This window comes from Euprymna scolopes, chromosome 1, assembly GCF_053919585.1.
Source record: "Euprymna scolopes isolate OS-2025 chromosome 1, ASM5391958v1, whole genome shotgun sequence".
In the NCBI taxonomy this organism is placed as follows: Eukaryota; Metazoa; Mollusca; class Cephalopoda; order Sepiida; family Sepiolidae; genus Euprymna; species Euprymna scolopes.
In genome coordinates, this window is record NC_136482.1 from 8,895,477 (window position 1) to 8,922,525 (window position 27,049).

General features: G+C 29.7%; 1 protein-coding gene and 1 long non-coding RNA gene across 3 annotated transcripts in view; one reads left to right on the plus strand and one right to left on the minus strand.

The window, feature by feature from the left end:
- The window catches only part of LOC145277731 (protein kinase C delta type-like), a 433,752-nt gene that overhangs the window by 144,882 nt on the left and 261,821 nt on the right, over window positions 1-27,049 (plus strand). The gene's annotated exons all lie outside the window — the stretch shown is intronic.
- The window catches only part of LOC145278049 (uncharacterized), a 94,990-nt gene continuing 83,767 nt past the window's right edge, over window positions 15,827-27,049 (minus strand). For both annotated transcript variants that reach the window (XR_013868340.1, XR_013868301.1), the window contains exon 3: window positions 15,827-15,996. This is a non-coding gene — a long non-coding RNA (uncharacterized LOC145278049). The remainder of the gene's footprint in view (window positions 15,997-27,049) is intronic.

Sequence of the window (27,049 nt, forward strand, 5' to 3'; positions counted from 1 at the left end):
TGTAGTCCTCTCTCTTTATATCTGTGTGTGTGTGTATATATATATATATATATATATATATATATATATATATATATACACACACACAGATATATATATATATAATTATTTATTATAATAATTATTAAATACCTACAGACATTAGTGTTTCATCTTTTCGGGAATCGTCAGTGCAGGATGTCAGGATTAACACCAGTTGATAGATTCGAACCCGGCAACAGAAGCCATGTCTGGCTTAATTAGCAAGAACCAAATCCATTCAGCTACCGTTAATCGCAAGAAATACTGTTGAAATGTAAACATTTATTCTTTTAAATGTTTTTACTGTCTGTCAAAGTGATCTAATCATTATATGATGATCTGCGCAGAAGAGCTAAATTGATCAACTTTAATTCAACTGAAAGTGCTCAACGATAAGAAACGAGTTTCTTAAAGGAGTTGACATAATTATTTACTATAATAACTATTAAATACCTACAGGTACTAGTGTTCCATCTTTTCGGGAATCATCAGTGCAGGGTGTCATGATTAACACCAGTCGATAGATTCAACCCAGCAACAGAAGTCATCCCTGGCTTCATTAGCAAGGACCTAATCCATTCGGCTACCGTTAACTGCAAGAAATATACATACATATATATATATACTAGCTGTGCCCGGCCACGCGTTGCTGTGGCTCAGTTTGTTAAAATGGAACACATGTGAAAGTAGAGAAAAGTTTGATTCTTTTTTTCAAGAGAATGTACAAATTATTTTTTTTTTAACAGATGTTAAGAAAATAAACAGAAAAATACTTCCATCATTAATTATGCAAAAAAATAAATAAAATGTTGATTTAGTGTTTCAATATTATGCTTATAAATGACGATAAAACTTGCTGAGTATGCGCTGTTTTACGGTTGTTGCAAAAATGGAACGGAAACTTAAATTTCGTTTCGTTTTAATCTTTCTTAATTTTTTAATTGTGCCCGCCCCAAACGAATATAATCAAAACAGTAACATTCAACAATTGTACTTATTTATTAAAAAAAAAGAAATAAAAAAAAGTTAATAACGAAAGAGAAATAATTCCATTTTTAAACGAAAAAGTCAGTTTGGTATATCTTTTTGTTATTTTTTACATAAGTCCAGGTTACCATTCACATTGGAAATGTCAACATTTATAGGTTGTCGGGTACGTTTACAACGAATAAACACTCCAATCTAGTAGATGTATCAGAATTTTTGTAGGAATTTTTTACACCCCTATCACGAAACTGCGAATAAAATATAAAAATCTCGTAATTTCTCTTTTAAAAGTGGGTTGTTTATTTTCTTTATGGATTATACTTCCAAAATAAACTATTAAAGTTGTTTTAAAAGTAATAGAAATATTTTTTTTTTTTTTTTTTAAAAACAGTAATGAATTTTATGAACTCAATATTTTTCAATTTTTAAACTTTAAAATTCTATCAAAATTTTTCTATTGATTCTATTTTTACGATATTTTCAGGGTCAATGTGAAATTTTATGCTCTTTCCAATAACGTGAATATAATATTTTAGATAAACGTTTTTTTTTATTTACGCCCCCCCCCCCATTTTAAAGTGTCTAGTAAAAAGTAAATAATTAATTTACACACCAAAGTTTTATATATCACAAATTGAAGAGAAAAGGTCAATAAGTAATAAATTCAAATTTAAAACAAAAAAAGTAGTGTTTTTTAGAAATTTACCTGTAAAGTTCGAAGTTTAAAACCTTTTTTTTTTAAACCACATTGTTTGTTTTTTCTTTTTGTTTTTTTTTTATGAAACCTTGGTCCTTGCTCCTTTAATTGAAAAAAAAAATATTAGGGCTTCAATTACATTTTTCGAGTAGTTATAAGCTTGGAAAGACAGGGGGTAGAATAATTCACGCCTCCCATTTTGAAATGTCTATTAAGAAGTAAATAATTTATTCACCAAAGTGTTATATATCACAAATTGAAGAGAAAAGGTCAATAAATAATATATTCAAATTTAAAACAAAAAAAGTAATGCTTTTTTAGAAATTTACCTGTATAGTCCGAAGTTAAAACCTTTTTTTTAAAAAACACATGTCGTTTGTTTTTTTTTTTGTTGTTTGTTTTTTTTAATGAAACCTTGATCCTTTCTCCTTTAATTGGAAAAAAAAATTAGGGCATGAGTTACATTTTCGATGAGTTCTAAGCTTGGAAAGACGGGGTGGAATTATTCACTATTTTTCACGAAATTTCTGACACACCTACCAATCTACCCATGTTAAGAACGGCTTTCGGAATAGACACCCCTAACCTTGCCAGAATACCCGAAAAGCTATAAAAGTTGACGAATGTGAACAATGAGTTGGATGTAATGTAAAAATGTACCGAATTTTAAAGGGAACGAAATTCAAATTTCCGTTCAATTTTTACAACAACCGTAAAGCAGAGCATTCTATGCAAATTTTACCTAACTTACTGTATTAATGCTATCTTTTTTAAGCAAAAAAAAAAAATATTTAGGTTTGGCTATAAATTCCTAAACTCATTTCACCCTAAATAATTTAGGTGACTGAAATAGGAATCTAATTGAATCTTTAATTTCCTGAATAGTATGCGAGAATTCATTTTTCTTCGAGTTATATCGAATTCATTAATATGGACTTTAGGGGTTTTTTTTGTAATGTTACTGTAAAAATTATTTTTCATTGTTACAAATTACGATGCTTTATTTATATAAAAAAAGCAAAAATAAATTCTTGCGTTTTTTATTTACTACTGAAAACCATAACTTTAGTAAAGGGATTTTTTGTTTAAACAAAATAAAACATTTTCACTAAGAGTTAAGTAAAAATAATTAGTTCATTATATTCTGCGATCATTATTTGAAAAATACTGCAATTTTCATTAAAATTCGTTAATTTCCTGATTTTTGGTGAATTTTTAAGTAAAGGGAGGAGTCAAAATGTTTATACACTTTGAGCGTCGGCATTCATTTTGTGTGTACCTACCATTTTTCGATGAATATTTGATAGCAAAGCGACCATGTGTGGTTAATTTAAATTAATTTTCAATCACATTATCAATAATCATGTGATTAAACCCATTGAAAATTTACCGATATTGTAAACACATTCTGTTTACATCAAGCCTGTAGTGTTTTTTTTAGTGATGCAGTGTTGGCTGAGATTTTAAAAAAACCCGCGAGATCAGGAGAAAGAAATCTCCAGAAAATCGCTAGATTTTTAACTTTTATCGTCTGAAATTTTCAAAAATCGCTAATTCCCCCCCTCCATATTTTAACTTCCTACCATAAAAAAATTATAAATATAGTATATTCAATATATAAAATGTTCCGTGTTTTCTCACTATATGTTTCTGGAATTATATTGAAGCGGTTAGCTCCCCAGAAGGCTTACATAATTTTATCAGCTAGTTTTGCCTGTTTTTTTCAGAGAGGGTATTTTTTTTTCCAGGAAACAAATCATAAACTCAAACTTTTTATAATAAAAGTTAAATTGAAATATACTGCAAATTAAACATCACAATAATGGTGCACTGCAACATTGAAATTAGAAAAATAAAAAACAAAAAACTTTGTTTTAGCGTATTAAAAGTATTTAGGTTGGTAGATAATTAAATTCTACTGTATTGATATAAGTTTTTTTTTTTTTTTTTTTTTTTTTTTTTGCAAAGCAGGGTTGCTTAGATCGTATTTTAAACTAAACTTCGGAGGTTGGAATGCCCCCCCCACCTAAAATGTACTTGGAAAAATCGATTTTATAGCGAGATTTAAGAATGGTTAGCTGAAAAAAGGTGAAAAACAAAACAAATAATCAATAAATAATTGTTACCAGAGGCAATAAATGCTACTTTTTTTACTTACTTGAATGAGTTTATTTTATGTTTTAAAGTATTTTCAAGCGCTTTTCTTTATTTTTTAATCTAAAATTGCGGGTGTGTGGGTGCCAAATATATCCAGATTTTCTAGAATTCCCCGCTAGATTGCAAACGAAATCTCCAGATCTAGCAGGAAAACCGCTAAATTGTAACACTGGTCACGTGACAGGAAGCGGTAATAAATAATTGTCCCTAAATAAAAAAAATGGCGTATCGGTACAAAGAAAAACATCTATTTATCATAGAAAAATTAAGTATAATGTTATAATTAAAAAGAAATATATAAAAACACACATGGATATAGTAAACATATTATACCAAAACGTGGAAGCCATCCGTCCAGTGGTTTTTTAGACTTTTAATTGCGAACGAACCAAGAGTTACATTTATATATATATATATATATATATATATATATATATATATATATATATATATATATATATATAGTTATCTGCTAGTAAAAAAGACTATGGGGTTGCACTTGGAGAGATGGTTGAACGCCTGAATTTTCATTACAGTATGTCTTACATGTATTTCACTGAATATTGAAAGACCACTGAACAACTTCTCAGCGACAAACGGATGTTTTTCAAACAACTTTTAAAACGTTTATTATATGGAATGAAAAAGAATTGAGAGAAGCAAAAAAGGAAATAGAGATGTGTAAAGTCCACAAAAACAATTTAAAAAAACACATATCGTAGTGTTTAAGTATATGTCTGTGTGTGTGTATATATGGGCGAATGAACCCTTTTTCGGGGTCAGCGACCAACTAGCATCGTGTGTGTTTGTGTGTATGTATATATGTTTGTGTGTAAGTATATATGTGTTGGGGTGTAGAGGGTTCCCGTAAGCCGTGGTGAAGGCACCCTTTCTAGGAGAAGAAAATCTCTGATTTAAAAAACCATAAAGCGGGAGACCAGTACCCACAACATTTTGAGCCGAGAGAGATATAGCTGCCGTACAAAGCTAAGACTCTGTAACATCATCTGCTCAGGCATTTGTCTATAAAAATAGTCCTGTGGAGATGGAAAAGTTATGACGCATGAAGGCTTGAAATGCTGGAAACATGTAATAATTGATCTCAATGACCGTCTTCAGTGTCATGCCTGCTTGAGCGTGTGAATTCACCAGTAGAACTAAAAAAAAAGTCATTTTTGGGTTCACAGACTTTAAGTGTCTGAGGGAGTGGCACTCGTCTGACAAGACGTTGCAATCGTCATATACATATAGAGAAAGATTGTTTAGTTTTCGAGAATGTTGCATATTATAAAGTATGTTGTTTTCATTATCTCGTGTGCACTTGTACGAATTCTGAAACAATTTTCTCCCTAATAGGATTTCCTTATTTACACGGCCATAACACTTCACTGTTATTGACACAAAACAGAAACAGTCGGCACTTATTTTCTTAAGAGGACAAAAATTGACGACCTAAACGATTCTTCTATTCTCAGGAAAACATTTAGTGGCACTTCTTTGAGAGTGGCGGTGGAGGGGAACGATGAGAAGAGTTCTGAAAAGAAAACCAGATCAGCCGTCAGAGCGGATTTTGCATAGACTTTTTAGACTGGAAGTATAATTATGCATTCTAAAATCGTTGTGGGAAAACTTGGATACCTTCAGATCTTTAGAAGGTATAATTCAGCAGTGGTCTAAATGAATCCTTCAAAATGTCGAACGACACATAACTATGTACAATTAAAAAAAAAAAAAAAAAATAGTATTTCAAGTGCAGCTAACAATTTGGCCGCCAGAAAATAATTGCTTAATTACTGGAACAATTTCTCAAGAATGTAACTGGTGCAAATAGTTTTTGAAATAATATTGAGCGATTTGATAAAGAATGGATTCTAGGGACACTGCTAGGAGACTTTCCCTGCCGAATGTCACCCATAAAATCCAGTCTTTTCTGTAATCCAATCATATTTCGTGTTCTCTCTTTCTCCGACTCTGTCTCTGTTTGTCTATCTATATCCCCTACCTCTATCTCTCTATCCTCTCTCTCTCTCTATCCTCTCTCTCTCTCTATCCTCTCTCTCTCTCTCTCTCTCTCTCTCTCTCTCTCTCAATAACCAAATCTAACAAAACTAACTGGATTAGAATAGTCGATTATAAAAAATAAGTACGAATACTATGTAACCCGTAACAAAAAAGATAAAAGAGGTGTGTGTGTTAGATAAGATCAGGGCACCATCGGTTTCGTCAGTTCCCAATCCAAATAAAGGAGACCTATACTTGGTCTACTATGACGGAATACATATATAAATATTATGCTCTTATTTAAAAAGATTTTTTTCTTACTTGCGAATTTTACTCTCTGATTGACCCTTCGCTTTTATTTCGTACATTGTCTACACTCCCCTTTCCTTGCTTATTAACGGTAATAAACTGAGAGGCGTTCCAAAAGGAATGCCTCCTATTTTTTTAATTCCGTCTGAATGAATCAGAGAGGATTGCAAATTGAATTGTTATGATGACTGAACTTATGCATTCATGACCTTAAAGTTTCATTTCTCTGTTGCACATATTGACAGTGTGAGACTAAGAAAGCAATCCCTGTCATGGTTGTACTTCAGAAGCAGAGATGCATCATCGAATTTCTCTGTGCAGAAAAAATTGAACTGATTAAGATTCATTGGTTGAACTTTAATGGATATGATACGGCACAGTTAGGAGATGGATTCATCGATTTCAGAGTGGCAACAGAGATGTGAGTAACAAAGCATGCTCCAGATGCTCCACCACTCCACCACTCCATCGCTAGTATAAGTGCATTGAGAATGCTGGTGACTATGTAGAAAAAAATCTGGAGCACTAAAAGTTGCTTGTTTTAGTGTTACCGCTCACGTCTCTGTAGCTCTTCAACAAGTTAAAAATTAGAATGTACAGTGTAACCCGGATATAAGAGACTTATTCTCCAGTCCATACTGTAATATCTGGGGTTCTTATATCCGGGTTACATTGTACATTAACACAGGCTTTAATATGGGACCAGAGAAAATCTCTCTTATATCTGTTTGTCTTATACTAGGGTCTCTTATATCTTGGTGACACTGTATTACTTTTGAAATTATCCTCATATTAATCAGAAAGTTGGTGCAGTTGATGTAAACGTTGGGTTATCATCATAAGTATTAATACTACTTAATCCATAGGGGGAGAGAAAAACTAATTTTAAGTTTTACCTTTTATTGTCTGCTTTGAATTCTTCGGACTATTGTTATCTCACAACATTTTGTCTGTCGGAATCTGCAAGGAATTTCAAACAAAACCCTTTATTTTATCTTTGGCGGGGGGGTAGAATTGTCTTGTTCTGTCAACAATGACCAAGTAGAAGTCTCAAATAATTCACAATTGTATTCTTAGTATCGCCTGCACTGAGGATTGAACCTTCAACATCCAGAAGAGTTTCATTTAGAACTGAATTATATTTAGTACTTTATCCGTTACGTCACGGATCCTTTATCTTTTTAATAATAAAATAAATGAACTGGCTTTACAAACTCACTTTTTCATGATTCAAACACTCTAACCCGGCTTCAATGGAAGACCCAACAGGTCAGATCTTTTTGTTTTTTGTTTTAGTATGTACATGGGTATGAATGTGTGTGTTTCTGAGATTGTGTAGATGTGTGTATGTATGTGTGCCGCCGTTTGATGTTTTCACCTCTAAACTGGGTAAATAGTTATGTCCACTCCTTTGAATGGCTCATTTGGACTAGCGTTTCATGCGGCTTACATTCCGCCCCAAGAATAAATTAATTTGTTTGTTTCTTTTGCTAGCAATCAGTCGGATGAAAGTTGAAGAATGTCTGAATTCTCAAAGTAAAATATTTACGTCTATTGTCATTAAAAATAAGTGGCCATTGTCATATCAAGGATAATGTATCAAAATATTAAAAAAAAAAACAACAACTTTTGTTTGCACAAAACTAAGACTTTATTTTTTTTTTATTTTAGCTGGGGATGGAGCATCCTACCAGATGCTAGACATTCACACACTATCTAATACATTCCAACCGAGAGAGCTTTTTAAGATTCTACCTGTCCCTTTAACCCTTTACTGCCAACATGTTTTTATGCAATAAATTCAGTTCAAATAGAGAGGAGTATTTAGAAGCTAGAATTAATTTTAAGAAAGAAATAGCGACAGCTAAGAGAGATTACCAAAAAACGCATTGAAGCACAAAAATTAGGAACCTGTGACTTTTGAAAATCTATAACAGTGTAGTAAATAATGGGCAATCAACAATTCCCCCACTATTCAACAATCATGAGGTTGTTTGCTCAGCAACAGAGAGGGCTAACATGCTTGCCAGTCGGTTTGCCTCCTACTCCACATTAGACCCTGCTAATCACTTCCTCCCAGACTTTCCTTTGCGGACAGACGCCACACTAGACGATCTGAAACTCACTCCTCCTCAGATGCATGCTATCATAAAAAACCTTGACACTTCAAAAGCATGTGGACCTGATCTCAGCTACAGTTCTCTCCAAATTTTACAACAAACGCCTTAATGAATCTTGCGTTCCTGACTGCTGGAAAACTGCTTCTGTGATGCCAGTTTTCAAGAATTCTGGCGAAAGAATTGACCCATTAAATTATCGCCCCATTAGCCTCCTCCCACTTTTCGCCAAACTATTTGAGTCCATAATTAAAGAAGCTCTAGTCCATCACCTTACAGATACTAAACTTCTGACTGGCCAACAATATGGATTTAGGCAAGCCCGTTCTAGAGCAGATATCCTAACTGTAGTCTCTGGACATATATACCATTCACTGGACAAAACAGGGGAGGGTAGATATATTAGATATATCTAAGGCTTTTGACAGGGTATGGCATGAAGATCTTGGATCACCGTATATATTTGCCACATAGTTTTTGAAATTTGAAGTTGTTCCTATAATTACTGTAATGGAGATCTTCCTAAGATTCTAGTTTCTTTTTATTTCATGAGAATTTAGTATTTCATTATTTTCTTTCTCTCGGCTCTGTTTAACCCATCTTCATTGGCGATATTAACTTCTACTAAGGTTACTTCTTTCTCCTTCTTTCACTGTGTGTGTGTGTGTGTATAAGATTATGTATGTGCATATATGTGAGTGTGTGCATAGTTGTATGTGTGTGTTGTTTTAATTTTCTTCAGTGAGTTCTCAGAAATCAAAGAACCCCTTTCTGCGACTAACATTCGATTTCATTACGAGACACATAGATATCCGAGTGTTCGATCAAGATTATCCTCTGCGTCGCAAACACTGATTTCGTAGAGCAGTGAGAACACTAACTTTCCTGAATTCTCAAATCATCGGTTAACTGTTATAGTACGTCTTTCTTTTAGTCTCTTGTTGTTACCGGATTCCAGGAAAAGAATTCATCTTGTCTAGTGGATTATCCAGCTTAGTGTTGTACTGTTGTTATTATCACTAGAAGGTGCACCATTCCTTGTATGAACCAATATATAGCTGTGTTGCGGGGATTCTATTTGGGTTGTGAATACTATTTGATTTTGAATATTTGGTCAGGGTTAATTTGTAAGGTAAAGTATCCTTGTGTAAGGTTGTCCTGACAAACTCATGTACACAGAGGCCAAAGGATGGTGCCTAGTAATTCAATCTCTCCAGTGAGTGTGCATATGTGGCACCTATATATATAACTTATAACTTACTACCTAGCTCTACCTACGTATTGAGCACTGTTGCAGTAAATACTTAAAGTTTACACATAAATTTATACTTTCGTATATTAATTCATGTGATTAAATTAAGTGATCATATATATATATATATATATATATATATAATTATTTTTTTACTATAATAATTAAATACCTACAGACACTAGTGTTTCATCCTTTCGGGATTCTTCAGTGCAGGGTGTCACAATTACTACCAGTCGAACGATTCGAACCCCGCGACACGAGACATCTCTGGCTCGATTAGCGGAGACCGTATCCATTCGGCTACCATTAATCGTGTGAAATAGCGTTGAATTTTAAACATTTTAAATTTAAATGTTCATTACGTCAGACAGACAGTGATCAAGTCGTTATACGACGATCTACGCATAAGAGCTAAATTGACCGACTTTTATTCAACAGAAAGTGCTCAACTATAAGAAACGTATTTCTTAAAGGGGCTGTCATAATTATTTTTTTACTATAATAATTAAATACCTACAGACACTAGTGTTTCATCCTTTCGGGATTCTTCAGTGCAGGGTGTCACAATTACTACCAGTCGAACGATTCGAACCCCGCGACACGAGACATCTCTGGCTCGATTAGCGGAGACCGTATCCATTCGGCTACCATTAATCGTGTGAAATAGCGTTGAATTTTAAACATTTTAAATTTAAATGTTCATTACGTCAGACAGATAGTGATCAAGTCGTTATACGACGATCTACGCATAAGAGCTAAATTGACCGACTTTTATTCAACAGAAAGTGCTCAACTATAAGAAACGTATTTCTTAAAGGGGCTGTCATAATTATTTTTTTACTATAATAATTAAATACCTACAGACACTAGTGTTTCATCCTTTCGGGATTCTTCAGTGCAGGGTGTCACAATTACTACCAGTCGAACGATTCGAACCCCGCGACACGAGACATCTCTGGCTCGATTAGCGGAGACCGTATCCATTCGGCTACCATTAATCGTGTGAAATAGCGTTGAATTTTAAACATTTTAAATTTAAATGTTCATTACGTCAGACAGACAGTGATATATATATATTCTAAATTCCAAATATAAAGTTTTGTCAGTCGGTCATTTATTACTTTTCAAAAGGTATCCATTAAAATATTGTTTTATATTGAGATTAACAAGTCTGCAAAATTATGTCTTTGCTGCATAATCATGTACTCATAAGATGTTTACCTTAAAAAACATAAAAACACTATTTTGGACAACTTACATGGTTCATGTAACCGATAAACTCTGCCGTTCCTTCTCGTTTCCTATAATATATATATATATATATATATATATATATATATATATAATATTGTTTTCATACTAAAGCCGAGTTAATCAGCGTTTGTTTCATCTAAGACGTTTTTTGAACTATATAGTTTAAGCACACGTAATACATGATAAAATGTTCATTGGTTTTAGAATTGAGTTATGTTTAAAACAACAAATTATATTCAAGATTGTCTACTCTTTAACTTCCGGTTTCTGCTATCCATTTGGCATTTGCATTAGACATGGTCAAGCAGACAAGAAAGCCATTCTTAAAATGGGGAAATGGGGAGTGGCTTTCATGTGTTCTGAGAGGAAGATAATCCTTAATCAGAAGGACGTATATCTTGCTTGTCACACAACAGAAACGAGAACTCAAAAAGAGCAGATAGTCTTGACTATGACTTAAATCCATTTTAATTGTTCTAATTAACCGTAATTTGTAATTTATTCACAAAGTCTTCCATCACTTACTAAGTTTTTGTCTATCACTCTCACTCTCTCTCATTCTGTTGTTTCACACACCTGCTCTTATTTCATACTGTCCTATTCACTCCCTCTCCCTCGTTCTTCCTCTCTTCTCCTCTCACTCTTCCTCCCCACTCTCTTCTTCCCCACTCCCACACTCTTCCTCCCCGCTCTTACTCTCACTCTATCTCCCCACTCTCACTCTATCTCCCCATTCTCACTCCCACTCTATCTCTCCACCCACTCCCACTCTCCACACACTCTTACTCTCCACCCCCTACTTCCATTCTCTCTTCTTTTTCTCTTTCACTTCTCCTATTACTCTCTGTCCCAATTATTACTCTCCTTCTCTCTTGCTCACTCTCTTCTCATTCTTACTCTCTCTTTTTTTCTCTCTCTCTCAAAAGTAATAAATTACCTATAAAACAAAAGATTCAACTAGTTCATTATAAGCAAGAATTAATATTTAATCCCACAGAAAAAGAGAAAGGATTTTGGATTTTCTTTTTCTTTTCAAAGATACTTTTTCACTATGATCAGGAGTGGATGAAAATGGCTGCCTAAGATCATGGTTTTAAAAATTGACAAGTCCAGGTCCTGCCACACAGAAGTAGATAGTGTGAACTACCTGAGATCCAGATGACTCAACGGGTCAAATCTTTTCTAGTGTGCATGTGTGCAGGTATGTGCATGTCCTTGTGCCTGAGTGTGTGCACATGTGAATGGATGCAGGATTCCTTACTTTGTCAAACATTCACTCACTATTTCAGACATTCCAACCAAGCGATCTTTTTAAGATTCTAACCATTCCTTTAAGTACAATTGTTTGTATTTCTATTGCACTTGGTTCACTGGGTATGTTTGCTAGGTAGTTTTTGAAATCCTTTTTCATGTATCCGTTTGTTCCTATAATTACTAGAATGATGGAAATCTTCCTAAAATTCCAGTTTCTTTTCATGTAATATATAAAGACCTTAGTATCTCATTAATTTATCCTTCTCAGCTCTGTTTAAGCCAGCATCATTGTGAACACTACTTCAACTAAGCTTTCTACTTTCTCCATCTTGTCCCATGTTATTGGTATGTTTAAATAGCTCTGTTTTCTAGGTCTGTAACTGTAGGAACTGCATAATCGTAGTGGATGGTGTATGACTTGTTTCCAACTTTTCTTTCTGGTAAACATGTTTATAGGACATATTACTTCATTCGATATTCAACTTTTTACAGATAGTCCAGTGGAAATATTTGCACACTCAAATGTGTTGCATTTTATAATAACCGTTTCCTAGCAAAACCTTACAGCTGGATCTCCGGTACTCCACACTCTCTACTCCTGTGTGGCAGAACCTCACTTGTCAATTTTTAAAACCATGATGTTGAGCAGCCATTATCATCCATTTCTGATCATAGTGAAGCGATCCTCTTTTCGGCCACTCTACAGAGCCTTCCGTATCTATAAATTCCTGGAATAGTTCATCCACAAAACACTTGTCATGCTGTTGACCCATTCTTCTAGTTTTCTGTAATGGAAGGTCTTTTTGTATTTTTGGCAACTCTTTTGGTTCATTTCCGCGGCAGAATTGCTTTGTGTTTCTGTTTCATTTGTAGAACAGTTTTATCTGAAATGTTTGGCCAGTTTCGTGAGCGACGTTGTGCTTACTGGTTCTTGTTTGTTACTGTTGATATACCATCATGAGATTTGCATTCTGGGAGCTCATCAGATATTGCTCAGTGTTCACAATAGTCGATTTCAGAAAGGCCCATACCTCCTGCTCCTCTGAGTAAATACAACCTTGATTTGTACTGGTTTCTCTACGACTCTTTACAATGTCAACATTTTTCTTGTTTTATTTATTCTTGTGGTCAAACAATAACGCCAAAGCTGTATATTATCACTGGTGATAATTGTATTTTTGTATCATTAGTGATAGTTGTATTTTTGTATCGTTAGTGATGGTTGTACTTTTGTATCATTAGTGATAGTTGTATTTTTGTATCATTAGTGATAGTTGTATTTTTGTATCGTTAGTGATAGTTGTATTTTTGTATCATTGGTGATAGTTATATTTTTGTATCATTGGTGATAGTTATATTTTTGTATCGTTGGTGATAGTTGTATTTTTGTATCATTGGTAATAGTTGTATTTTTGTATCATTGGTAATAGTTGTATTTTTGTATCATTGGTGATAGTTGTATTTTTGTATCGTTGGTGATAGTTGTATTTTTGTATCATTGGTGATAGTTGTATTTTTGTATCGTTGGTGATAGTTGAATTTTTGTATCGTTGGTGATAGTTGTATTTTTGTATCATTGGTGATAGTTGTATTTTTGTATCGTTGGTGATAGTTGAATTTTTGTATCGTTGGTGATAGTTGAATTTTTGTATCGTTGGTGATAGTTGTATTTTTGTATCGTTGGTGATAGTTGTATTTTTGTATCGTTGGTGATAGTTGTATTTTTGTATCGTTGGTGATAGTTGTATTTTTGTATCGTTGGTGATAGTTGTATTTTTGTATCGTTGGTGATAGTTGTATTTTTGTATCGTTGGTGATAGTTGTATTTTTGTATCGTTGGTGATAGTTGTATTTTTTGTATCGTTGGTGATAATTGTATTTTTTGTATCCTTAGTGATAATTGTATTTTTTGTATCCTTAGTGATAATTGTATTTTTTGTATCCTTAGTGATAATTGTATTTTTTGTATCATTAGTGATAATTGTATTTTTTGTATCATTAGTGATAATTGTATTTTTTGTATCATTAGTGATAATTGTATTTTTTGTATCATTAGTGATAATTGTATTTTTTGTATCATTAGTGATAATTGTATTTTTTGTATCATTAGTGATAATTGTATTTTTTGTATCATTAGTGATAATTGTATTTTTTGTATCATTAGTGATAATTGTATTTTTTGTATCATTAGTGATAATTGTATTTTTTGTATCATTGGTGATAGTTGTATTTTTGTATCATTAGTGATAGTTGTATTTTTGTATCAGTAAGAATACTGTTCTCAACTTGAGTATTATTTTTCAATGTTTTGATCAATTTAACCTCATTCTTCATATGTTTCTTGTCAACCTCAGGAATCTGCACAGAATTTTAAACAGAACCATATTTTATTTAATCCATGGGAGTAGCATACTCTCGTTACCATCAACCATGCCTGGGTAGAAGTCCTAAGTAATTTGCAATTGTATTTTGAGTGTCACCTGCACTGAAAATTGAACCTTCAACCTTCAGAAGAGTGTAACTTACAACTGCATTTTTACCAAGTACTTTAACTACTATGCAACGGGTCCTTGTGAGCAGCCATGGCTGACAGAACAAGAACTTGCTGCTTCCGTGGATTAAATAAAAGGTTCTGTTTTAAATTACATGCAGATTCCCGAGTTTGACAGAAAGAGTCCCGAGTTTAACAAGATGCACCTGAAGATCAGAGGTTACATCGACCTGAATTATTGTGAAATAACACTCATCAATATCAAATAATCAATCCCCATCTCAAAAATTTTAAAAAGGCAGTTACTGTGTGTGTGTGTGTGTGTGTGTGTGTGTGTGTGCCCAGAAATTGAAAAGTGTTTTTCATATGCACAAGAATTCAAAATGAATGCAAAACAATGACTTCCTTTGATTCCAACCCAGGTTTGCAGTAAACATTAAAGCATTGTTTTGTTCCAATTGAATCACGACATTCAAGTCATCACGCTAGGTATTCTAACATTTGAAATGAAAGTTATCTTGCAAATCCGGAGAGAATAGGTGTGTCAACGTTGTGGAAGTAATCAATTCTAGGATTAAAAAAATAAAATAAATAAATACTCAAATCTTTGGTTTCTTGTCAACCTTCAAAGATGAAATTACAATCTTTTAAGACTTTGAAAAGATCCAGTCACTTTAACCTCTGATTTAATATGACAAGAAACCTAAACTTTGAATTAGGAAGTGACCTTTGGAAGTCTCTGAAAAATGATGACTGATAAGAAAATGTGGAGGGGCAGAAAAAAATCGGAAATATAATCATGATTTCTTCCAAGTTAAACATAAAGGTAGTGTGTGTGTGTGTGTGTGTGTGTGTGTGTGTGTGTGTGTGTCCCTCTCTCTCTCTCCCTCTCTCTCTCTCGCTCTCTCGCTAATTTTATATTAATCTTCTTACAGTTTTTTGTTTTCTATCCTTTCTTATTGCTCTCCGTTTTCTTCTTCCTGTTCCTTTTCTAAAGTTTCTCTTTTCTTTCTTTTTTCTCCTCTTTTTCTTCCCTTTTCTTCACTTCTTTTTTTTTACACGGTGATCACCACTTATCAAGGCCCGGAAGCCACTCAGGGATAAGGGTTATTGCAAGTACAGTACTTTTTCTTCCTAGGGGCCACTGAAAATAACTTGAAATGTAGGCATAATGAACAACACTTGACGACATTCAGAAGCGAAAACACAAATAACATAACACTATCTAAATATATTATTTTTATTATAATACTCACAAGGTTAACCTTTGCAAATAAGTCTGCGTTATCACAACAACTACTTACCATTGATTTCTCGCTGGGACCAACCATTGGCCTTCACTGGGATTTGAGTGGCAATAAGCCTCCCTAAGTTCCCAGTCTTTTTTTTTTGCATTCATCTAGTAGAGGTCTGGTTAGTGTTTTTTCTTCCCAATCTTTCCATCCTCTGTGACCTATTAAATAAAGTATTTCGTTTTTATTTGCATAAATATTGTTTTTTAGAATTAGTTGAGTTGCAAAATTCCAAGATTTAAATAATATTTAAACCCGGTTAAAAAAATTCATTCAGTTAGCGACAAGCGGTATTCTCTTATTCAAACCTGATTATAATTATATAAATTAGTCTTATATCATTTTTTTAATACTTGGCAGTCACCATTTATCAAGGCCCGAAGGCCATTCGAGGATAAGGGGTTAATGAATGTAAGGTGGCAGGGAAGAACTTTGTGTGGGAACGTGTGATTCAATTGCTCCTTGGAACTATTCAGTAACTTCATTTGTACACTGTTCTGCAGGAAGAGAAAAGATATTACTCTATGGAGGTTCTCTGATGTAGTCCCTGATTGTTTCCCAGTCAGCCTTCTTATAGTACTTTGTTGTATTGAGTAATATATATATATATATATGTATATATATATTTTTTTATCTGAAACTACCGATCCGATCTATCTAATGCTGTTTGTTATAACAAAGTGCAAGATGAAAACGAACAGAAAAGGATAGAAAATGGAAATGCAATTTGCAGAGGCTAAACAAGAAACATGAAGAACTAAAGCAAAAAAAAAGGAAAACCAAGACAATACAGATAAACAGGAGAAGAACAAAAACAGAACAACCAGAATCGAAAAAAAAACAGAAGCTATTAGAGTAAGATATAGGAAGAGCAACAAGATGACAATAGAAATTCTGAACGTCTAAAAGATATGAAAGAAGAGTTACAGCAAATCAAAGAAGAGACAGAGAATGGAATTAGCAAAGAATTCCTCAAGACAACCTTAAGGAAAATGGTAAACTAGAGAGCACCAGGTCACAACGGAATACACGTATACTGGTTAAAATAATTAATGACACTACATGAAACACTCATTTAAAACCTGATCCACAAAACAGACGTACCAGAACGGATAACTAAAGGTAGAACGACATTGATACAAAGAGTCACAGAAAAGACAACCACTCCCAGCAACTACAGACCTATCACTTGCTTACCACCAATGCGGAAAATCTTAACAGCACAACTGAGAACAAATTTACCACTCACTTCATAATCGTAGACTACATCCTGAGGAACAGAAAGGATTCCAAGAAGGAAAAAGAGGAACATATGATTTACTATACATAGACCAAAAGATCCTGAAGGAGGTAAAAAGTATTAAAAAATATACATAGCCATGATGTGAATCAACTACAAGAAAACAAAGTCCGTCAAGCCTGAAAATGTACAAAATACCAAACAAGATTATCAGTTTTATTGAAAAAGCAATGAGAACACCGAGAATGAACTGAAAGCAGAAAGACAATACATAACTGAGATTAAAATACAAAGAGGTATCTTTCAAGGAGATTCACTATCACCACTACTGTGTTGGGTTAATAATTAACCTTTATTAAGTTAATTATGAAGTAAATAAAGAAAACGTACCTTTCTTCGTTAAATGATTTCATGCGGTAAGTTATATTGATGATGACAAAAGAAAACAAATTAATTTAGAACATAATACTTTTTAGCCTTTTCCACACAGACATAGGAAAAGACATGTCTTTTTATTCACGTTTCAAACACGAAGAGGGAGACACATCACATACACGTTTTATAAATACAGTCAAAGAGGAGATAACTCCAAGGGACCCAAGTCCTTACATTGCTAAAAATAAGCATCAAAGGGAGACAACTCTCCAATCATTAAAAACCCAGCAACATTGATAAATTTCCAATATACTGTTCATCATAGCCATGATGCCCATTAACAATATACTAAGGAAATGCCAAGCCAAATACAAGTTTACTAATATAGATGAAAGAATGAATCACCTAATGTATATGGACGACCTGAAACTTTTTGCGAGAAGCAAAATGGAACAAAATCTGTAACCAGGATGTTCAAATGGACTTTAGCATGGAAAAGTGTGCAGTGCTAGTTACAAGAAGGGAAAACTGAAGGTAGTGGAGGGAATAGAACTGGATATGAGGATACTAGGCGAACATGACACCTACATATATTTGAGAGTTCTGAAAAAAGAAACCATCAAGTCAAACAAAAGAGAAAATTGGAAAAGAATACCTAAGAAGAACAAGAAAACTCCTAGAAACTAAATTATATAGTAGAAACTCACTAAAAGATATAAACACATGGGCAATATCATTAGTAAGATATTTCAGACTTAATAAACTTGACCAAAGAACTGAGGCATCTTGAAAAGAAAACCAGGAAACTTATGACCATGCATAATGCACTACACCCAAAAGATGATGTTGATCAACTACATGAAAAGGAGAAACTGCACACACACACAAAAAGAAAAATACAGAATGCAGAAAACAGAAAAACTAATTACTGCAGCTAGAGACACTGAAAAAATGAACAAGGCAGAGAACAGAGAGGCAAGGGATAAGACAAAGAGAAAAAAAAATGAGAAGAGAAATAGCTACACAGATGATTCATATGGATGACAAAAGAGGAGACTTATGGAAACACTTCAGCATGGCTATGAAAAGGACACCTAAACAGAGAAACAGAATCTCTAATAACAGCTGCACAAGATAACTCGATTAAAATCGACTATTTCAAAGCAAAAATCAACAAGACACAAGAAAACAGCAAATGCAAACTCTGTCTATAAAGAGACGAAACGATAAACCACATAAGTGAATGCAGCAAACTAGCCGAAAAAGAATATGAAAATAGACACAATCAAGTGGGGAAGACAGTACACTAGGAATCATACAGACAACTGTATCTTGAACTACGGACAATGAATGAAGATGGATATAAAAAATATTTTTTAAATTAATTTCTTAATTTTATTTAAAAACAAAGTGTAAACGTATATAAATAATATATTTTTTAGAAAATAATTTCTTAATTTTGATAAAATATTGTAAACATATAGAATATTTTTTTAAACTAATTATTGAAAAATATTTCCAAGTGTATTTACATACCTGGTTCTCTGGGATAATAGGGACGCTTTCGATCCCCCCCCCCAAAAAAAATAAAGACAACAAACTGATAAAAGGTTTTAGTGTTTTTACTTATTTTAAAGCGTTTTTTTTTAGTTTGAAACACAAGCAGTGCCTAGTTGTTAACGGCTGGTGGGAATTCTTCAGAGTTTTAATGTATTGAAATCCCTTTATTGGAGCAGCAGCAGTGTCAGATGTTATGTGACCTAACTTTTCAGATTTTTCAGAGTGAAGCTCGTCTGCTAGACCTACTTCCTTTACTTGCATCTAACTTTTTACACGAAATTACTCCTCATGTAATTATGTTTAAGAAATATTTTTAATGCCTTATTTTTATTATATCACTCACAAACCCTGTTTAGTGACTTTACCCAAAATGTGTATGCATTTTGGGGATTAGCCATTCACTTTACACATGCATATAATAATTACAATAAATACCTAAAAATAATTTCTCTTTTATTATATATATATATATATATATATATATATATATATATATATATATATATATACATACTCATATTCAATATCGCTCCTTTTTTGGACTGATGAAGTCTCTTTGAATTGGAATCCCGGTGAAACGTATGCACATATGTAACAAATGATGTTTGTATAATAAACGATCAATATACCAACTCTGTCCTCTATTGAGCACTCTTTAATAATCATGCAGATTTTATTGGAGTTACTTATAGGAAACCAATCTATAAAACCATTATGCATATATATATATATATATATATATATATCAAAATGAAGATCGAACCCTTGAGGCAAAGTTGGAAATTAAAGTGTGAAAAAAAAATGTGCGACGTTAACCACTGGGCCACAACGAAATACTAATGGAAACACGTTTGAATTTATTTAACTATTTAGAATTAGCAGGTGCCCGTTTTAATGACTTAATGAGGTCAACTTTGACTGCGGGACAATATTTTATTTACTGCGGGAACGCTTTTTTTATTTTATTTTTTTTTGTTTCCCCAAGATGTTGGGGGGGGGGGGAATCAGCTCCCTGCAACAAGGGGATTGTCCAAATTGAAACTCCACATTGATCAAAATCTGATTGCTTTTTGATGTTCCCGGCGATCAGGAACGATGACTTTAGCTCCGTTTCACTTTTATTATTATACGAAAAAGCTTAATGCACATGCGGTGAGCAAAAATTGTTGAATATTTATCTTTTCAAAGTCGGGCTAATTAAATAGACAGGCGACCCTGGTTGTTAATTCGTAGATATTATCATTTAGGTGTGATATAAAAAGTTTTAAGAAGTTGTGAGGCGACCGATCGGTTCTCGGAAAAAAATCCTTTCTTGGACATACATGAAAACGCACACACACACACACACACACACACACACACACACACACACACACACACACACACACACACACACACACATAATAAAAATGGACATTTAGCATCATATAGCATTGAACATTTCAGCGAAATTTATATAGATTAACCTAGTAATTAAATAGCTTTGTTAATGAAACAATAAAGGTGTTTTATACATTTATTATATATTTTTACTTTTTTACAAGGCAAGTCGAATATTATATCATGTATAACATGTTACTAATAATCAGCCGTCGTGATATTTTTATGTGTTTACATTTTTATAATTCATGTCCAGATTTGTTTATATCCTGATACATTTCTATCGTCCCTGGAATAAATAATGTTTGTTTACGAAGAAACAAAACTGAAGCAAAAACTGATTATAATTTAATTTTCGGTGCGTGCTTGATGGAACGATGCGTTTTTTTCCTCTTTCAGATGTTCGTCTTTACTTTTGTAAGCATGAAGTGTATGTAGTTGTAGCCTTGAAGAATTTCTTTTTCAAAATGAATTTCAAAATCAGAGAGCTAAATGAAGGCTACATTTTGACTACATGCCAAATGTGTAAATGTGAACTCTTGTTGACCATAGCTAGAGATGAAAGAATTCACAAATGATGAGACATAGGTCATTCTAAGTCACCGCATATTTTAGAGTCGTAAAATAAATGAGTCCCCCCCCCCTCGTTTCTTTATTTAAAGAAATTTTATCGACTGGCCGGGTGAGTGATTTACGACTTTTAGTTGCCCCAAAAAATTTTCAATCAACTGTGGCGACCGGTCGTGTAAAGTCTCAAAGGCTGTGTGTATGTATATATATATATATATATATATATATATATATATATATATATATAGTAATATTGCCATATATATTTTATAAATTACTAACTAGCTCTACCTACATATTGAGCACTTTTGAAATAAATACTTAAAGTTTACGCATAAATTTATACTTTTGTATATTAATTTTATGTGAGTAAATGAAGTAGTTATATATATATTTCCCTCCAAACCTCTGGCCTTAATGGGGGTGGAGGGAGACTAGAACTTGCTGCTATGGTTTCAAATGATCTGCAATCACAGCAAATGAAGATTTTATTTAAAATATTTCTCATGTTATATCTTTCCTCTTTTGGAAAAACGGTACGATTATGAATATTTCCAGTATCCAATAATTCTTATGCACTATGAAATTTACTTTATGTATGAAAATCAAAGAGGGGAGATATAACATATGAGAAATATTTGAATTCAAGTTTCCCCTTGTTGTTATTTCAGATCATTTGAAACCATAGCAAGTAATAGTCGCTCCTTCATCAGGCCAGAGGTTTTGGGGGGAACATCAGATATTTTGTAATTCATGTGCAAAACTAGGAAAACAAATAACTGATTCAAACATTTTATGGCTGTAAAAAAAGTGCCAAAAAATGAGCTCTGGATGATGGATGATTGCCTTAATGTGCGACCTTAAGGGCAAATGTCACATAGCCCACTACACAATTCAGGTCATTAGCTTTCCAACGAGCCTTTATTTGTTAAATTCCGATCAGTAGTCGTTGAGATTTGGAACCTATAAAATTGCTAAAAAATGTGGTATATTTATACTGGTAGCCAAATTTAATATTGAAATGCTCATATCTTTGGTTTGATGGGATGAAACTACATGAAAATTTGCAGACTTTTTGAAGATTATAATACTATTCTATGGTTAAAATTTGTCTGCATTTGTATATATATATAGTGTCCTGGCAAGCCAGCTTTAGTTTTGCTGCTTTGGGGTGAATTTTGCTTAGAGTTATTTTGGTTGGTTGTTTTCTGTGGCCTTGCCAAGCCACTTATATATATTTCAACTTTTTATTATTATGATCATTATAACAATATATCAATATAAGCCACTTATATATATTATTCAGTGGGAGTAGTCACACAAATAATCATCAAAGATTTGTCTTTGAGAAAAACTTATTATTATTATTATTATTATTATAACAACTTATTATTATTATTATAACAACTTATTATTATAACAACTTATTATTATTATTATAACAACTTATTATTATTATAACAACTTATTATTATTATAACAACTTATTATTATTATAACAACTTATTATTATTATAACAACTTATTATTATTATTATTATTATAACAACTTATTGTTATTATAACAACTTATTATTATTATCATCATTATAACAACTTATTATTATTATAACAACTTATTATTATTATTATAACAACTTCTTATTATTATTATAACAACTTATTATTATTATTATAACAACTTATTATTGTTATTATAACAACTTATTATTATTATCATCATTATAACAACTTATTATTATTATTATAACAACTTATTATTATCATCATTATAAAAACTTATTATTATTATTATAAAAACTTATTATTATCATCATTATAACAACTTTTTATTATTATAACAACTTATTATTATAACAACTTATTATTATCATCATTATAACAACTTATTATTATTATTATTATTATTATTATAACAACTTATTATTATTATAACAACTTATTATTATTATCATCATTATAACAACTTATTATTATTATAACAACTTATTATTATCATCATTATAACAACTTTTTATTATTATAACAACTTATTATTATTATAACTTATTATTATTATTATTATAACAACTTATTATTATTATCATCATTATAGCAACTTTTTATTATTATAACAACTTATTATTATAACAACTTATTATTATTATTATAACAACTTATTATTATTATCATCATTATAACAACTTATTATTATTATAATTATAACAACTTATTATTATTATAATTATAACAACTTATTATTATCATCATTATAACAACTTTTTATTATTATAACAACTTTTTATGATTATAACAACTTTTTATGATTATAACAACTTTTTATGATTATAACAACTTTTTATTATTATAACAACTTTTTATTATTATAACAACTTATTATTATAACAACTTATTATTATTATTATAACAACTTATTATTATTATTATAACAACTTATTATCATCATTATAACAACTTATTATTATTATTATAACAACTTACTATTATCATCATTATAACAACTTATTATTATTATTATAACAACTTATTATTATTATAACAACTTATTATCATCATTATAACAACTTATTATTATAAAAACTTATTATTATTATTATTATTATTATAACAACTTATTATCATCATTATAACAACTTATTATCATATTATAACAACTTATTATTATTATAACTTATTATTATAACAACTTATTATTATTATTATCAGCATTATAACAACTTATTATTATTATTATCAGCATTATAACAACTTATTATTATTATTATCAGCATTATAACAACTTATTATTATTATTATCAGCATTATAACAACTTATTATTATTATCAGCATTATAACAACTTATTATTATTATCAGCGTTATAACAACTTATTATTATTATTATAACAACTTATTATTATTATTATAACAACTTATTATTATTATTATAACAACTTATTATTATTATAACAACTTATTATTATTATAACAACTTATTATTATTATAACAACTTATTATTATTATAACAACTTATTATTATTATTATAACAACTTATTATTATTATTATAACAACTTATTATTATTATAACAACTTATTATTATTATTATAACAACTTATTATTATTATTATTATTATTATCAGCATTATAACAACTTATTATTATTATTATAACAACTTATTATTATTATCAGCATTATAACAACTTATTATTATTATTATTATAACTTATTATTATTATCATCATTATAACAACTTATTATTATTATTATAACAACTTATTATTATTATTATCATCATTATAACAACTTATTATTATTATTATCATCATTATAACAACTTATTATTATTATCAGCATTATAACAACTTATTATTATTATCATCATTATAACAACTTATTATTATTATAACAACTTATTATTATTATTGTCATCATTATAACAACTTATTTTTATAACAACTTATTATTATCAGCATTATAACAACTTATTATTATTATCATCATTATAACCACTTATTATTATTATCAGCATTATAACAACTTATTATTATTATTATAACAATTTATTATTATAACAACTTATTATTATTATCAGCATTATTACAACTTATTATTTTTATCAGCATTATAACAACTTATTATTATTATCAGCATTATAACAACTTATTATTATCAACATTATAACAACTTATTATTATAACAACTTATTATTATTATCAACATTATAACAACTTATTATTATCATTATTATAACAACTTATTATCATTATAACAACTAATTATATTTATAACAACTTATTATTATCATCATTATAATAACTTATTATTATCATCATTATAACTTATTATTAATATAATTATAACAACTTATTATTATTATAACAACTTATTATCATAATTATAACAACAATTTATTATTATCATCATTATAACAACAATTTATTATTATCATCATTATAACAACTTATTATTATTATTATCATTATAACAACAATTTAATATTATCATCATTATAACAACAATTTATTATTATCATCATTATAACAACAATTTATTATTATCATCATTATAACAACAATTTATTATTATCATCATTATAACAACAATTTATTATTATCATCATTATAACAACTTATTATTATTATCATCATTATAACAACAATTTATTATTATCATCATTATAACAACAATTTATTATTATCATCATTATAACAACTTATTATTATTATCATCATTATAACAACAATTTATTATTATCATTATAACAACTTATTATTATTATCATCATTATAACAACAATTTATTATTATCATCATTATAACAACAATTTATTATTATCATCATTATAACAACAATTTATTATTATCATCATTATAACAACAATTTATTATTATTATCATTATAACAACAATTTATTATTATTATCATTATAACAACAATTTATTATTATCATCATTATAACAACAATTTATTATTATCATTATAACAACTTATTATTATTATCATCATTATAACAACTTATTATTATTATCATCATTATAACAACTTATTATTATTATCATCATTATAACAACTTATTATTATTATCATCATTATAACAACAATTTATTATTATCATCATTATAACAACAATTTATTATCATCATTATAACAACAATTTATTATTATCATCATAACAACAATTTATTATTATCATCATTATAACAACAATTTATTATCATCATTATAACAACAATTTATTATTATCATCATTATAACAACAATTTATTATTATCATCATTATAACAACTTATTATTATTATCATCATTATAACAACAATTTATTATTATCATCATTATAACAACAATTTATTATTATCATCATTATAACAACTTATTATTATTATCATTATAACAACTTATTATTATTATCATCATTATAACAACTTATTATTATCATCATTATAACAACTTATTATTATTATCATCATTATAACAATTTATTATTATCATCATTTTAACAACAATTTATTATTATCATCATTATAACAACTTATTATTATTATCATCATTATAACAACTTATTATTATTATCATCATTATAACAACAATTTATTATTATCATCATTATAACAACAATTTATTATTATCATCATTATAACAACAATTTATTATCATCATTATAACAACAATTTATTATTATCATCATTATAACAACAATTTATTATTATCATCATTATAACAACAATTTATTATTATCATCATTATAACAACAATTTATTATTATCCTCATTATAACAACAATTTATTATTATCATCATTATAACAACTTATTATTATTATCATCATTATAACAACAATTTATTATTATCATCATTATAACAACAATTTATTATTATCATCATTATAACAACTTATTATTATTATCATTATAACAACTTATTATTATTATCATTACACCAACTTAATATTATTATCATCATTATAACAACTTATTATTATTATCATCATTATAACAACTTATTATTATCATCATTATAACAACTTATTATTATTATCATCATTATAACAACAATTTATTATTATCATCATTATAACAACAATTTATTATTATCATCATTATAACAACAATTTATTATTATCATCATTATAACAACAATTTATTATTATCATCATTATAACAACTTATTATTATTATCATCATTATAACAACTTCTTATTATTATCATCATTATAACAACTTATTATTATTATCATCATTATAACAACAATTTATTATTATCATCATTATAACAACAATTTATTATTATCATCATTATAACAACTTATTATTATTATCATTATAACAACTTATTATTATTATCATTATAACAACTTATTATTATTATCATTATAACAACTTATTATTATTATCATTATAACAACTTATTATTATTATCATCATTATAACAACAATTTATTATTATCATCATTATAACAACAATTTATTATTATCATCATTATAACAACTTATTATTATTATCATCATTATAACAACAATTTATTATTATCATCATTATAACAACAATTTATTATTATCATCATTATAACAACAATTTATTATTATCATCATTATAACAACTTATTATTA